General features: G+C 42.4%; 1 protein-coding gene across 2 annotated transcripts in view; it reads left to right on the plus strand.

Moving 5' to 3' along the window:
- The window catches only part of LOC121309989 (sodium channel protein type 4 subunit alpha-like), a 162,751-nt gene that overhangs the window by 120,399 nt on the left and 27,718 nt on the right, over positions 1-14,634 (plus strand). The window lies entirely within an intron of this gene.

Raw genomic sequence — 14,634 nt, forward strand, 5'->3', positions numbered from 1 at the left:
ATATGCTCTACAGTGCGTGAATATGCTCTACAGTGTGTGAACGTGCTCTACAGTGTGTGAATATGCTCTACAGTGTGTGAACGTGCTCTACAGTGTGTGAATATGCTCTACAGTGCGTGAATATGCTCTACAGTGTGTGAATATGCTCTACAGTGCGTGATCGTGCTCTACAGTGTGTGAATATGCTCTACAGTGCGTGATCGTGCTCTACAGTGCGTGAATATGCTCTACAGTGTGTGAACGTGCTCTACAGTGTGTGAATATGCTCTACAGTGTGTGAACGTGCTCTACAGTGCGTGAATATGCTCTACAGTGTGTGAACGTGCTCTACAGTGCGTGAATATGCTCTACAGTGTGTGAATGTGCTCTACAGTGTGTGAATATGCTCTACAGTGTGTGAATATGCTCTACAGTGTGTGAATATGCTCTACAGTGCGTGAATATGCTCTACAGTGTGTGAACGTGCTCTACAGTGTGTGAATATGCTCTACAGTGTGTGAATATGCTCTACAGTGCGTGAATATGCTCTACAGTGTGTGAATATGCTCTACAGTGCGTGAATATGCTCTACAGTGTGTGAATATGCTCTACAGTGTGTGAATATGCTCTACAGTGCGTGAATGTGCTCTACAGTGTGTGAATATGCTCTACAGTGCGTGATCGTGCTCTACAGTGTGTGAATATGCTCTACAGTGCGTGATCGTGCTCTACAGTGTGTGAATATGCTCTACAGTGCGTGATCGTGCTCTACAGTGTGTGAATATGCTCTACAGTGCGTGAACGTGCTCTACAGTGTGTGAATATGCTCTACAGTGCGTGATCGTGCTCTACAGTGTGTGAATATGCTCTACAGTGCGTGATCGTGCTCTACAGTGCGTGAATATGCTCTACAGTGTGTGAACGTGCTCTACAGTGTGTGAATATGCTCTACAGTGCGTGAACATGCTCTACAGTGCGTGAATATGCTCTACAGTGTGTGAATATGCTCTACAGTGCGTGATCGTGCTCTACAGTGTGTGAATATGCTCTACAGTGCGTGATCGTGCTCTACAGTGCGTGAATATGCTCTACAGTGTGTGAATATGCTCTACAGTGCGTGAACATGCTCTACAGTGCGTGAATATGCTCTACAGTGCGTGAATATGCTCTACAGTGTGTGAATATGCTCTACAGTGCGTGAACGTGCTCTACAGTGTGTGAATATGCTCTACAGTGCGTGAATATGCTCTACAGTGTGTGAATATGCTCTACAGTGCGTGAACGTGCTCTACAGTGTGTGAATATGCTCTACAGTGCGTGATCGTGCTCTACAGTGTGTGAATATGCTCTACAGTGCGTGAACGTGCTCTACAGTGTGTGAATATGCTCTACAGTGTGTGAACGTGCTCTACAGTGCGTGAATATGCTCTACAGTGCGTGTCGTGCTCTACAGTGTGTGAATATGCTCTACAGTGCGTGAATATGCTCTACAGTGTGTGAATATGCTCTACAGTGCGTGAATATGCTCTACAGTGTGTGAATATGCTCTACAGTGTGTGAACGTGCTCTACAGTGTGTGAATATGCTCTACAGTGCGTGAATATGCTCTACAGTGCGTGAATATGCTCTACAGTGTGTGAACGTGCTCTACAGTGTGTGAATATGCTCTACAGTGCGTGAATATGCTCTACAGTGTGTGAATATGCTCTACAGTGCGTGAATATGCTCTACAGTGTGTGAATATGCTCTACAGTGCGTGAACGTGCTCTACAGTGCGTGAATATGCTCTACAGTGTGTGAACGTGCTCTACAGTGTGTGAATATGCTCTACAGTGCGTGAATATGCTCTACAGTGTGTGAATATGCTCTACAGTGTGTGAATGTGCTCTACAGTGCGTGAATATGCTCTACAGTGTGTGAACGTGCTCTACAGTGCGTGAATATGCTCTACAGTGTGTGAATGTGCTCTACAGTGCGTGAATATGCTCTACAGTGTGTGAACGTGCTCTACAGTGCGTGAACGTGCTCTACAGTGCGTGAATATGCTCTACAGTGTGTGAATATGCTCTACAGTACGTGATCGTGCTCTACAGTGTGTGAATATGCTCTACAGTGCGTGAATATGCTCTACAGTGTGTGAATATGCTCTACAGTGCGTGAATATGCTCTACAGTGTGTGAATATGCTCTACAGTGCGTGAATATGCTCTACAGTGTGTGAATATGCTCTACAGTGCGTGAACGTGCTCTACAGTGCGTGAATATGCTCTACAGTGCGTGAATATGCTCTACAGTGTGTGAATGTGCTCTACAGTGCGTGAATATGCTCTACAGTGTGTGAATGTGCTCTACAGTGCGTGAACGTGCTCTACAGTGCGTGAATATGCTCTACAGTGTGTGAACGTGCTCTACAGTGTGTGAATATGCTCTACAGTGCGTGAACATGCTCTACAGTGTGTGAATATGCTCTACAGTGTGTGAACGTGCTCTACAGTGTGTGAATATGCTCTACAGTGCGTGAATATGCTCTACAGTGTGTGAATGTGCTCTACAGTGCGTGAACATGCTCTACAGTGTGTGAATATGCTCTACAGTGCGTGATCGTGCTCTACAGTGTGTGAATATGCTCTACAGTGTGTGAACGTGCTCTACAGTGTGTGAACATGCTCTACAGTGCGTGAATATGCTCTACAGTGTGTGAACATGCTCTACAATGCGTGAATATGCTCTACAGTGTGTGAATGTGCTCTACAGTGCGTGAATATGCTCTACAGTGTGTGAATGTGCTCTACAGTGCGTGAATATGCTCTACAGTGTGTGAATGTGCTCTACAGTGCGTGAACGTGCTCTACAGTGCGTGAATATGCTCTACAGTGTGTGAACGTGCTCTACAGTGCGTGAATATGCTCTACAGTGTGTGAACGTGCTCTACAGTGCGTGAATATGCTCTACAGTGTGTGAATGTGCTCTACAGTGCGTGAATATGCTCTACAGTGTGTGAATGTGCTCTACAGTGCGTGAATATGCTCTACAGTGTGTGAACGTGCTCTACAGTGCGTGAATATGCTCTACAGTGTGTGAATGTGCTCTACAGTGCGTGAATATGCTCTACAGTGTGTGAACGTGCTCTACAGTGCGTGAACGTGCTCTACAGTGCGTGAATATGCTCTACAGTGTGTGAATATGCTCTACAGTACGTGATCGTGCTCTACAGTGTGTGAATATGCTCTACAGTGCGTGATCGTGCTCTACAGTGTGTGAATATGCTCTACAGTGCGTGAAATGCTCTACAGTGTGTGAATATGCTCTACAGTGCGTGAATATGCTCTACAGTGTGTGAATATGCTCTACAGTGCGTGAACGTGCTCTACAGTGTGTGAATATGCTCTACAGTGCGTGAATATGCTCTACAGTGTGTGAATATGCTCTACAGTGCGTGATCGTGCTCTACAGTGTGTGAATATGCTCTACAGTGCGTGATCGTGCTCTACAGTGCGTGAATATGCTCTACAGTGTGTGAACGTGCTCTACAGTGTGTGAACATGCTCTACAGTGCGTGAATATGCTCTACAGTGTGTGTGCTCTACAGTGCGTGAATATGCTCTACAGTGTGTGAATATGCTCTACAGTGCGTGAACATGCTCTACAGTGTGTGAATATGCTCTACAGTGCGTGAACGTGCTCTACAGTGCGTGAATATGCTCTACAGTGTGTGAACGTGCTCTACAGTGTGTGAATATGCTCTACAGTGCGTGAATATGCTCTACAGTGTGTGAATATGCTCTACAGTGCGTGAACGTGCTCTACAGTGTGTGAATATGCTCTACAGTGAACATGCTCTACAATGCGTGAACGTGCTCTACAGTGTGTGAATGTGCTCTACAGTGTGTGAACGTGCTCTACAGTGTGTGAATATGCTCTACAGTGCGTGATCGTGCTCTACAGTGTGTGAATATGCTCTACAGTGCGTGAATGTGCTCTACAGTGTGTGAATATGCTCTACAGTGCGTGATCGTGCTCTACAGTGCGTGAATATGCTCTACAGTGTGTGAACGTGCTCTACAGTGTGTGAATATGCTCTACAGTGCGTGAACGTGCTCTACAGTGTGTGAATATGCTCTACAGTGCGTGAACATGCTCTACAGTGCGTGAATATGCTCTACAGTGTGTGAACGTGCTCTACAGTGTGTGAATATGCTCTACAGTGCGTGAATATGCTCTACAGTGTGTGAATATGCTCTACAGTGTGTGAACGTGCTCTACAGTGTGTGAATATGCTCTACAGTGCGTGAACATGCTCTACAGTGCGTGAATGTGCTCTACAGTGTGTGATCGTGCTCTACAGTGTGTGAATATGCTCTACAGTGCGTGATCGTGCTCTACAGTGCGTGAATATGCTCTACAGTGTGTGAACGTGCTCTACAGTGTGTGAATATGCTCTACAGTGTGTGAACGTGCTCTACAGTGTGTGAATATGCTCTACAGTGCGTGAATATGCTCTACAGTGTGTGAATATGCTCTACAGTGCGTGAATATGCTCTACAGTGTGTGAATATGCTCTACAGTGCGTGATCGTGCTCTACAGTGCGTGAATATGCTCTACAGTGTGTGAACGTGCTCTACAGTGTGTGAATATGCTCTACAGTGTGTGAACATGCTCTACAGTGTGTGAACATGCTCTACAATGCATGAACATGCTCTACAGTGCGTGAATATGCTCTACAGTGTGTGAACATGCTCTACAATGCGTGAACGTGCTCTACAGTGTGTGAATGTGCTCTACAGTGTGTGAACGTGCTCTACAGTGTGTGAATATGCTCTACAGTGTGTGAATGTGCTCTACAGTGCGTGAATATGCTCTACAGTGTGTGAATGTGCTCTACAGTGCGTGAATATGCTCTACAGTGTGTGAACGTGCTCTACAGTGCGTGAATATGCTCTACAGTGTGTGAACGTGCTCTACAGTGCGTGAATATGCTCTACAGTGTGTGAATGTGCTCTACAGTGCGTGAATATGCTCTAAAGTGTGTGAACGTGCTCTACAGTGCGTGAACGTGCTCTACAGTGCGTGAATATGCTCTACAGTGTGTGAATATGCTCTACAGTGCGTGAACGTGCTCTACAGTGCGTGAATATGCTCTACAGTGTTACTGTCCCAGTGGTGTGCAAGCAGGAAGTGCTGTATCCAATGAATGCTGTGTGTAACCATGGTTTTGTTAGGAAAACGGCTTAGCTGTCTCAACCCTTTAGTTTAGGAAAAACAAGTTTAGTCTTGGTCTCCAAGTGAAGATAGGCTTTTTTTGTTTGTTTGTTTTATTTCTTTGTCAGGGTAATTAGGGTTATATTGAGGAAGAGTCAGGAAAGCACAATTCTGTGTCTTAAAATTTAAATTTAAATTCCAAAAATGATCAGAATGACCGCCTTGGTGGTTCTAGTGTTAAAACCTAACTTGTTGCATCCTTTTTCATATTGTATTTTAGTAGCATTGTTTGCACTTACTGTAAACTACGCTGTATTTAAATATCAATCTTGCATTGTAACCCTGTGCAGTACTGCCCTGTAACACCTGTGAGTCACCTTGGATAAAGGTGTCTGCCAAATAAAAGGCGGGTCCTGCTGGAATCTAATTCTAAGAGCTCGATACAGCCATGGCCTTCCCTAGCTATGAGAACACCAAAGGCGTGTTCTCGCTTGTTTTTTCTTTTCTTTTTTTTTTGCTTCATCAATGCTGATGCTCATGTAAAAATTCTGGTGAAGTACAAGAGACTCCTTAATGTTCACTGTTGGTCTGCCATGTAACAGAAAATAGTAAATACCAAGCAATCATATAAATACCTAAGAAAAACCTAACCCTAAGAACGTCAGCTCTGTTTACGCTGGACACAGCGTGTTGAGTCCAGTCCAGTCTGGCCAGGTCCTGCTGGAATCTAATTGTAATATCTTGATACAGCATGTTGAGTCCAGTCCAGTCCGGGTCCTGCTGGAATCTAATTGTAATATCTTGATACAGCATGTTGAGTCCAGTCCAGTCCGGGTCCTGCTGGAATCTAATTGTAATATCTTGATACAGCATGTTGAGTCCAGTCCAGTCCGGGTCCTGCTGGAATCTAATTGTAATATCTTGATACAGCATGTTGAGTCCAGTCCAGTCCGGGTCCTGCTGGAATCTAATCCAGGACTTCAGGAGCAGGTTAGCAGACTGGCACGTGGTCTCATATGTGAGTCATAGGCTGAGCAGGGAGTAGATTTCTTAGTAGCCTAAAGATGAATTGATATCACTGGGTATTAAGATGCATTGAAAGTGTCTGGCTGGAACTAGTCTATATATAAGTTAGACAGTTGCCCTTCAAATGAATGCAGTCTGTAACATATGTTCTTTACAATGTTACATTGTATTAAAGATCACTGGGCTGAATTAATCAATACCGCGACAATGTATTCATGGTAATTGTATTGTTTGTTACTACTGAACTTCATATTTTTAAGCAAGAGCATCGGTGTTTGTACTCAGTTAACATTCGCTGTTATGCTTTTCTATGTCTTGTGATAACAGCACACAGCTATTTATTTATCTGTAGTACTGTTTTACAAATATTTGCTTGAATTAACATACAAAAAAAAAAAAAAAAAAAAAAACTAAAAACAAGTGATTAATAAAAGGAGGGCCAGCAATGATGGTACTGTAAAGCTAATTCCAGTGAAGAAAATGGATTTTACAATATGGGTCAGCACATAGAGTAGGATCCTGGACAGAATGACAGGATTGAGCTGTGCTCTCATCACACCGGACTGCAGCAACTCTGTACTGCTGACTGACCCTCCTCTCATCAGGAGATCTGAATTCAAAAGCACGAAACGATGTGGGGAATGAAATGAAATCGATGGATACAGTCTCCGGTGAATTGTCTTTATCTGACACTTCATCGGAAGCTGTTTCCATTCACTTAGGCCTACAGTACATGCTTGCTGATGCTTTATCAGGAGAGGTTGTTAAAACCCTTCTCTACTTCTTAAACAGCATCAGGATAATCTGCATGTAGTGCATTAGCCCCAGGCAATCTTATATAGGATTACACAGCTGCATACTTGCCAACATTTGGAAACTGTTCAGCGGGACACTCGTCTCTGGGGGGGGGGGGGGGGGGGTGATATGCTTCATACACATGGGAGGAGTCATAACAAAAATTTCTATGTATAAATATCCGGTCTGTCTTCCTATGCTTTGGGACGCAGGACATTTGCTAGGAAATCGGGACTGTCCCGACCATATAGGGGCTGTTGGCATATGTGCAGCTGTATTGATTTGAACTAGGGGTGTTAATCATTTAGAGGTTAAATGTTTAAACGTTAGTAAAGTGTCAAGCGTTTTTAATTTTGCTTAATCATTTAAATTTTGCAAAAAATGTGCACGTCAAATATTAAGAAGCGGCTGACTGCAAATAACGCAGTGCCTACAAAGGTACCACGAAATGTTCCTGTTGGGACAACTGAGGAAGTCAGCACCTCCAGTCACTTTTTTTTTAAAGTAACAAAAACGCTTCTTCACTGCCAAACATGAACTGCTTTAGATGTGTCATGGCTGCAGTATGGGACACTGACTTTAGGTTTAGGGTTTCAGTGTATGGGTTATTCATGTCCATATGCAGTGTCCTGACAGGAACATTTGTTGGTACCTTTGTAAGGACAGTGCAAATAACAGCTGCTCAATTTTTTTTATTTTTTTATTATTACTTCCTACCTTTGTCACGTGGCATGATTGTCATTGGATATTCACCTCCCAATGTCCAGCATGCTTTTGGTCACGTGACTAGTCTGCTTCTATGAAGCTGGATCTAGCGTGGAGGAGATGGGGCCCAGACATGCAAGAGAAATCTGTATCAACTACAGGAAATGTTACCAGTTTTTTTCCCATTCTCTTTATTTATCACACAGTTCCATTACATAAGCAAAATTGCATGGGGACATAAAAAAGAATGTTCCCTTGTAAAACCCTGCGATGCAGACATTTCATGTGCAATTCATCAAAAAATGCATTAAAAAAACACACACAGAAAACTAAACATCCACATACAGTACACAGAAATATTAAAAAAAAATCTAAAAATAATAAGGTGACATTATTAAAAAAAAAATAATAAAAAGTTTGCTTTGCTGAAATTTCATGTATTTCCTGTCAGTTGTTTTGATAAAGACCACATAAGTATCTTAGCCAAGTGCACGCAGCCCCTGAGCCAGGATGGAGGTGTTCCAGGATAAAGCTGCCACATGGCAAGCAGGCTGAAAGATATACAGAGTCCTATTTCATTGCTGTTTACAACACGGTGAATGCTTCTTTGTACACATTCTCTGTTGAGGCTATTTTTAAGCCAGTGCTGATGGTAAATGCCACTGGTATGTGTAACCCTAGCAGGCTTCACTGAACACTGAGCATTGTAGCATCTAGTGATGGCAAGCATCTCTGAGGTGCACACATGGAGTGTGGGCCATGTGGATGTGGTGTAAAGCAACAGGGGGAAATGAGGGCATTAGGAAAGTAATACTGGAGCTGATATGCTGTAGGAATTCTGGCTTTGAAGCCATGGCTTTAAAACAGTCAAACAGCAGCACCTAGAGAAAAAATACATGCATTCATTTGCGTGTTAACTTTCGAAACTTTCTACAGCTGTTTAAAATGCTTCTCATTGAGCTACTTTGAGAGATGTATTCATTTATTGTAACTGTTAATATCACCTACCCCACCTCTGTTTTAAATGCTCACTCGTATTGTTTTGTGCAGTCAGTGTTGTCTTATGTAACTGCTTTTCATTTTGAGGAATTGTTTAGTTTAGTTTTTCTTTTAATAGTGTAGTGGTGAGTTTATAGCTCCTGTAGGAAATATAAAAAAAATTGTCCCAGTAAAGGTTCCCCCAAGATTTTGACCTTGAAAGAAAGAATTTGTTGGGTTGGGTCCCTCAGTGATTTGTGACCTTGGTGTGACAGCGTTAATTAAGCAGTAATCCCATCCTGTGCAGTCACCTTTCCGGGAGCTACAGAGAAAACAAATCTCAAATTCACATTGCCGAGGCTTTTCCTGTTACACACCGGAAACCACACAGGCATGGCATCTGTCCGTGGCCTGAGGAAAAGTCAGTGGGAGTCGAGAACAACTGAACAGGATGAGGTGGGCTCAGGCTCCACACAGTAAAGCCCAATGCAGTTTATTTTTGGAAGACTCTCTTTGACGCGTTCATACCTGAGGGGTTGTGAGTGACAAGAGGTCTCTTTGGGATCCTTGAGTCCTCCAACAGAGACCTTCTATGGCAATAGTTTTTGTGGTCTCCTGGCAGTTTTGTCACGGCACATGGTGTGACTCTCACACATACAGAAGCAGCCCGTGCCTCAGAGTAGAGTGCCAGCAGGAAGCAATGGATATATGCCAAATATAGGTGCTTCTGGGGAAGCATGATGTCACTTTGAGGCTCTATGAGATTCTCACAGGATACGATTGATTTACATCAGCTGATCTTTTTTTTTTTGACTGGTACACAGAACAAGGTTATTGTGTTGCAGTTTGTATACAGTTTGTATGTTTGCTGAAAATTAAGCAAAGCGATGGTTCTGGCAGGGAACTCACTTTAACCTTGGATAAACATCAAGCATATTTTAGGCGCTTCTAATACCAGAACTAATACCACCTGACTGAAATAAAAGGGAGCCATTCTGTGTCAAATCAACCAAATTCAACAGGTCTCCCCACTTGACCCTTTCATATGTACACAAAACGTTCTTCCCTACTTCAAAGTAAAAAGTGTCCTATAATGTACATGACTGAAAATACATTTCCAACCTTGCTAGCCCCCGATATTGCAAGTGACACAGACGTCAAAGCACCTGGTAAGGAGCAGCGGTCATTGCACAGAGCAACAGAACACCCTGTGTTAGGGAAATGTTACTGCTCACAGTGCAATGATGCAATAACCAGTTTGCAGGTTGATATTGACATAAGGTGAGCTGCTACGGCAATGACCCACTTGGCCTTAGGCTTATAATGGTGACTGATATGCAAGAAAGTATGAGAAATAATTAACCATAGTAAGCTTGTAAAATATAGTAGTTAGTGGTTGGTTGCACCTGGGTGGAATACAGCTGAATAACACATTTTACTGTTGACAACTATAACTGGTAAGACAGCAGAAACAAACTGTAGTCACATAGGCTCTGAGCTGCTAGAGTATAAATACAAGGCCCAGAGGAGCTTCCAATACCTCCAGATCATCTGGATCATTGGGGTAACGTCTGAAGCTGTCTCTTCAGGGGTTCAGGTAATCTGATCATTTCTTTTGAGGTATCATCATCTCTGTTAATACTTCTGGCACGTATTGTATTCAGACAATAATCTTCAATGTAGAATGTAATGTGGGTATTTGAAACTAATAAATGGTAAACACTGTTAAGATTTCAAACATGGTCTGGCCTCATCCTTATAGCGTAACAAAGTAACTGATTCCGTGTTTACCTTAATGTACATGTACCAGCAAACACCATCCATATTGTATATATGAATTTAATTACAAAAAATGAAATAATAAGTAGATAACACCAATCTGTTGGGAACCAAATGAATTGAAAGTGCTGTAGATCAACCCAGTTAAGCTGTAGTCCAAGACTTTACTCAAAGTAACAGTAGTGTTCTCTTGGCCTGATTAGTAGACTTGTCTGTTTGAAAGGATGAGTCACATTTTAAGAGTGTAACAGCAAAGAGCCATCCAGAGCAGTTCTGTGGGCTAATTAGTAGTTTGCAAACAAATGGTTATTATGGGTTGTTATCCTTCAATGTCTATCAATAATGGGTACTAGACTATATATATCTTTAAACTGCATACATGTGACCGCCCCCCCAAACATCCTCTTTCCAATTGATCCAGTTGAATTGTGAAACAGAATTTACTGAACTGGTCTAAATGGAGCTTTTGAAAGAGTCTCTAACCCTTCATTCAGCTCTTACCCCAGTCGCGTTTTAATCTGAACCATGAAGAGAGTTGAGTTTAACCCTTCATTCAGCTCTTACCCCAGCCACCTTTTAATCTGAACCATGAAGAGAGTTGAGTCTAACCCTTCATTCAGACCTTACCCCAGCCACCTTTTAATCTGAACCATGAAGAGAGTTGAGTCTAACCCTTCATTCAGCTCTTACCCCAGCCACCTTTTAATCTGAACCATGAAGAGAGTTGAGTCTAACCCTTCATTCAGACCTTACCCCAGCCACCTTTTAATCTGAACCATGAAGAGAGTTGAATCAGAGAGGAAACTACATTTCTGGTACTAGCAGCGTAATGAGTTTGAAACCCTTTACAGCACTTTGTGACTGTCATCAGGACACAGACTATAAAGTCGTGTTTGCCTTCACCCACCTGCTACCACGTAAATGGATGGGTTTGTTTATTCATGCTTACAAGTGAAGTTTGCATATTGTCAGCAAGTACATGTTCTGCAGTAGAGGTTCCCAAAGCGCAGTGCAGGAGCTGCTTGTACTTTGTACAATAAATATGGATTTGGTCTCATGCTGGAAGTGGTCTGTGGGTAAAATATCTACACCCATTGAAATGTAGAAGTTAAGGAACCACTGCTCTACAGGTATAGATACGAGTAGGTACATCTTTTTGCCTGATATAAACCTAACCCTAACTTTGACCCTAACCCTAACCCTAACCTTAACCCTAACCATAACCCTAACTCTAACTTTAACTCTAACTCTAACCCTAACCTAAACCCTAACCCTAACCCTAACTCTAGCTTTAACTCTAAACCTAACCCTAACTTTAACTCTATACCTAACCCTAACCATAACCCTAACTCTAACTTTAACTCTAAACCTAACCCTAACCCTAACCCTAACCCTAACCCTAACCCTAACCCTAACCCTAACCCTAACTTTAACCTAACCCTAACCCAAACCCTAACCCTAACCCTAACCCCAACCCTAACTTTAACCCTAACCCTAACCCTAACCCTAACCCTAACCATAACCCTAACTCTAACTTTAACTCTAAACCTAACCCTAACCCAAACCTTAACTTTAACTCTATACCTAACCCTAACCCAAACCCTAACCATAACCCTAACTCTAACCCTAACCCTAAAAACCCTAACCCTAACAAATTGAGATATGGCTGGTATTGGGATTAACTATTGGAACGATCCTAACCCTAACCCCTAACCTAACCCTAACCCTAAACCTAACCATAACCCTAACCCTATAACCCTAACCCTAACCCTAACCCTAACCCTAACTCTAAACCTAACCCTAACCCTAACCCTAACCCTAACCCTAACCCTAACCCTAACCCTAACCCTAACCCTAACCCTAACCCTAACCCTAACCCTAACCCTAACCCTAACCCTAACCCTAACCCTAACCCTAACCCTAACTCTAACCCTAAACCTAACCCTAACCCTAACCCTAACCCTAACCTTAACCCTAACTCTAACCCTAACCCTAACCCAAACCCTAACCATAACCCTAACTCTAACTCTAACTCTAAACCTAACCCTAACCCTAACTTTAACTCTATACCTAACCCTAACCCTAACCCTAACCCTAACCCTAACCCTAACCCTAACCCTAACCCTAACTCTAACCCTAACCCTAACCCTAACCCTAACCCTAACCCTAACTCTATACCTAACCCTAACCCTAACCCTAACCATAACCCTAACCCTAACCCTTTTCTGATACAATTGTGTACTTACACGTATGGTGTAAAAAGCTTTACACATTATAATGCTGTGTAAGAACACGTGTATTTCCTAAATGACTACTTTACACAGTAATTGGAGACGCTTACTGTAAAGTGTTGCCCTTATTACTGTGCAGTAGGGTTATCCTGCTTTGGCAGACTGACTGACAGAGCTTGATTATGCCTCAAAGGCACCCTGTTAATATTGCTCTGAGAAAATATATGCAGAAGATGTAGGCTCATGATTCCGGGGCTGTGGTAAGAGGTTATTGGAGTGGGTGTGGAATGAGACTGAAGCCTGTTCTGTTATGTCTGGTGCAGATAAGGACATGTTAGAAGGGTTATGTGGTAGCCCTGAACAGTATAGTAGAACGGCAGTTTTGGGATACATTGTGTGCACAAGTCTTTGAAGGGTTAGACTGAGAGAAAGCACGTCGGGTTTTATTAAAGCTGTGCTTCTGAGCTGAACATGTTTCTGTTTCTGAATCTATGATGTTTCACTGGCAATTGAGACAAAGAAGAGCATTCTGATTCTTGAGTGTCTTTACCATTCAGACACACAGAGTGTACGGCTGAGACTTTGTAAAGGTCTTATGCAACTACATCCAGCTTTCTTTAAATGGCAAAGGCATAAACCCATCTTCTGTCATTGAAGTACTACAGATGTGTATTTTACACGTCACTAAACCCACAGCTCCAGAACCACACAAATATAAGAGACTGTAAGGGCAAGTGCTTTGTTTTTATTCATTCAATGTCAAAAAGAATCTGAAATATAAGACATCTGATGTTTTGATTCTCTTGGTAAAAAATTGGGTCATTTGGTTGAATGCATTGTCTGACATCTTGTAAGCTTTCCTTACCACATCACAATCTCCTGACAAATTCCTAGAAACAACCCTTTCTTAGAAACCAAAGCTGCCATTTCTCAAACAGATTGGGTCATAACATATGCTAGCAGTTTTCACAATGTAATGTTAAAAATAAAATCACTTAGGAACTGAGCCTTACTGTAAGTGTGTGCATACAAATGTAGGCATGTATGTTTGTATCAGTGGCAGCTGGTGGGCAAAAAAAATGGGGAGGCAGAAAAAAGGCAGAGGGCTTGGGGTCCCCTTAAACCCCAGCAGCAGTGGAATCTTATTATTGTATTCTGACTGACAACACTCCTCCTTCTTCTTCTTCTTCTTCTTCTTCTTCTTCTTCTTCTTCTTCTTCTTCTTCTTCTTAATGAATGTATTTGGCAGATGCCTTTATCCAAGGTGACTTACAGGTGTTACAGCGCAGTCCCTCGGTATTCTGGGAATTGTAGTCCTGCAACCCCCTAGAACTACAATTTTTCTCCTTCTCTGCCACATATATATATATATATATATATATATATATTATATATATATATATATATATATATATATATATATATATATATATATATATATTTAATTCTTTTCACTGAAATTTAGAGGATGCACTGCCTCCCTTGCCTCCTCTAAGGAGCCTCCACTGGTATGTATGTATGTATCTACTTACTGTATTTTTCAAACTGGTTTAGCATCTTGGATGCAAGGTTTATATATATATAGGAATACATACAGTATATTCATAAAAAAAGTTTGGGAGCAAAAGGTCCCCGAGTGGGTGATCCAGTTAAAGTGCTGCCGCTGGGAGCGCAGGGTGAGCAGGGACTGCTTCACCTCATCGCACAACAGCAAACCCTACTGGCCAGACACCAAGGATATTCAGAGTGGATAGATAAACAAGGGCTAAACTCTGTTCTCCGGGATCAGTAGCCCGCCCTCCCGCCCACCTCTGCTCTGGATTACTCAGCGTAAAGGCAATTCTAGCTTTAGGCTTGTGAGAAAGAAGGATGCTCACACACCCTCAGAACGTCTGTGATGCATGGGGGCTCGCTGCAGTGAGGAGAAAAAACAGAACAACAT

This window comes from Polyodon spathula, chromosome 3, assembly GCF_017654505.1.
Source record: "Polyodon spathula isolate WHYD16114869_AA chromosome 3, ASM1765450v1, whole genome shotgun sequence".
NCBI classification, from domain to species: Eukaryota; Metazoa; Chordata; class Actinopteri; order Acipenseriformes; family Polyodontidae; genus Polyodon; species Polyodon spathula.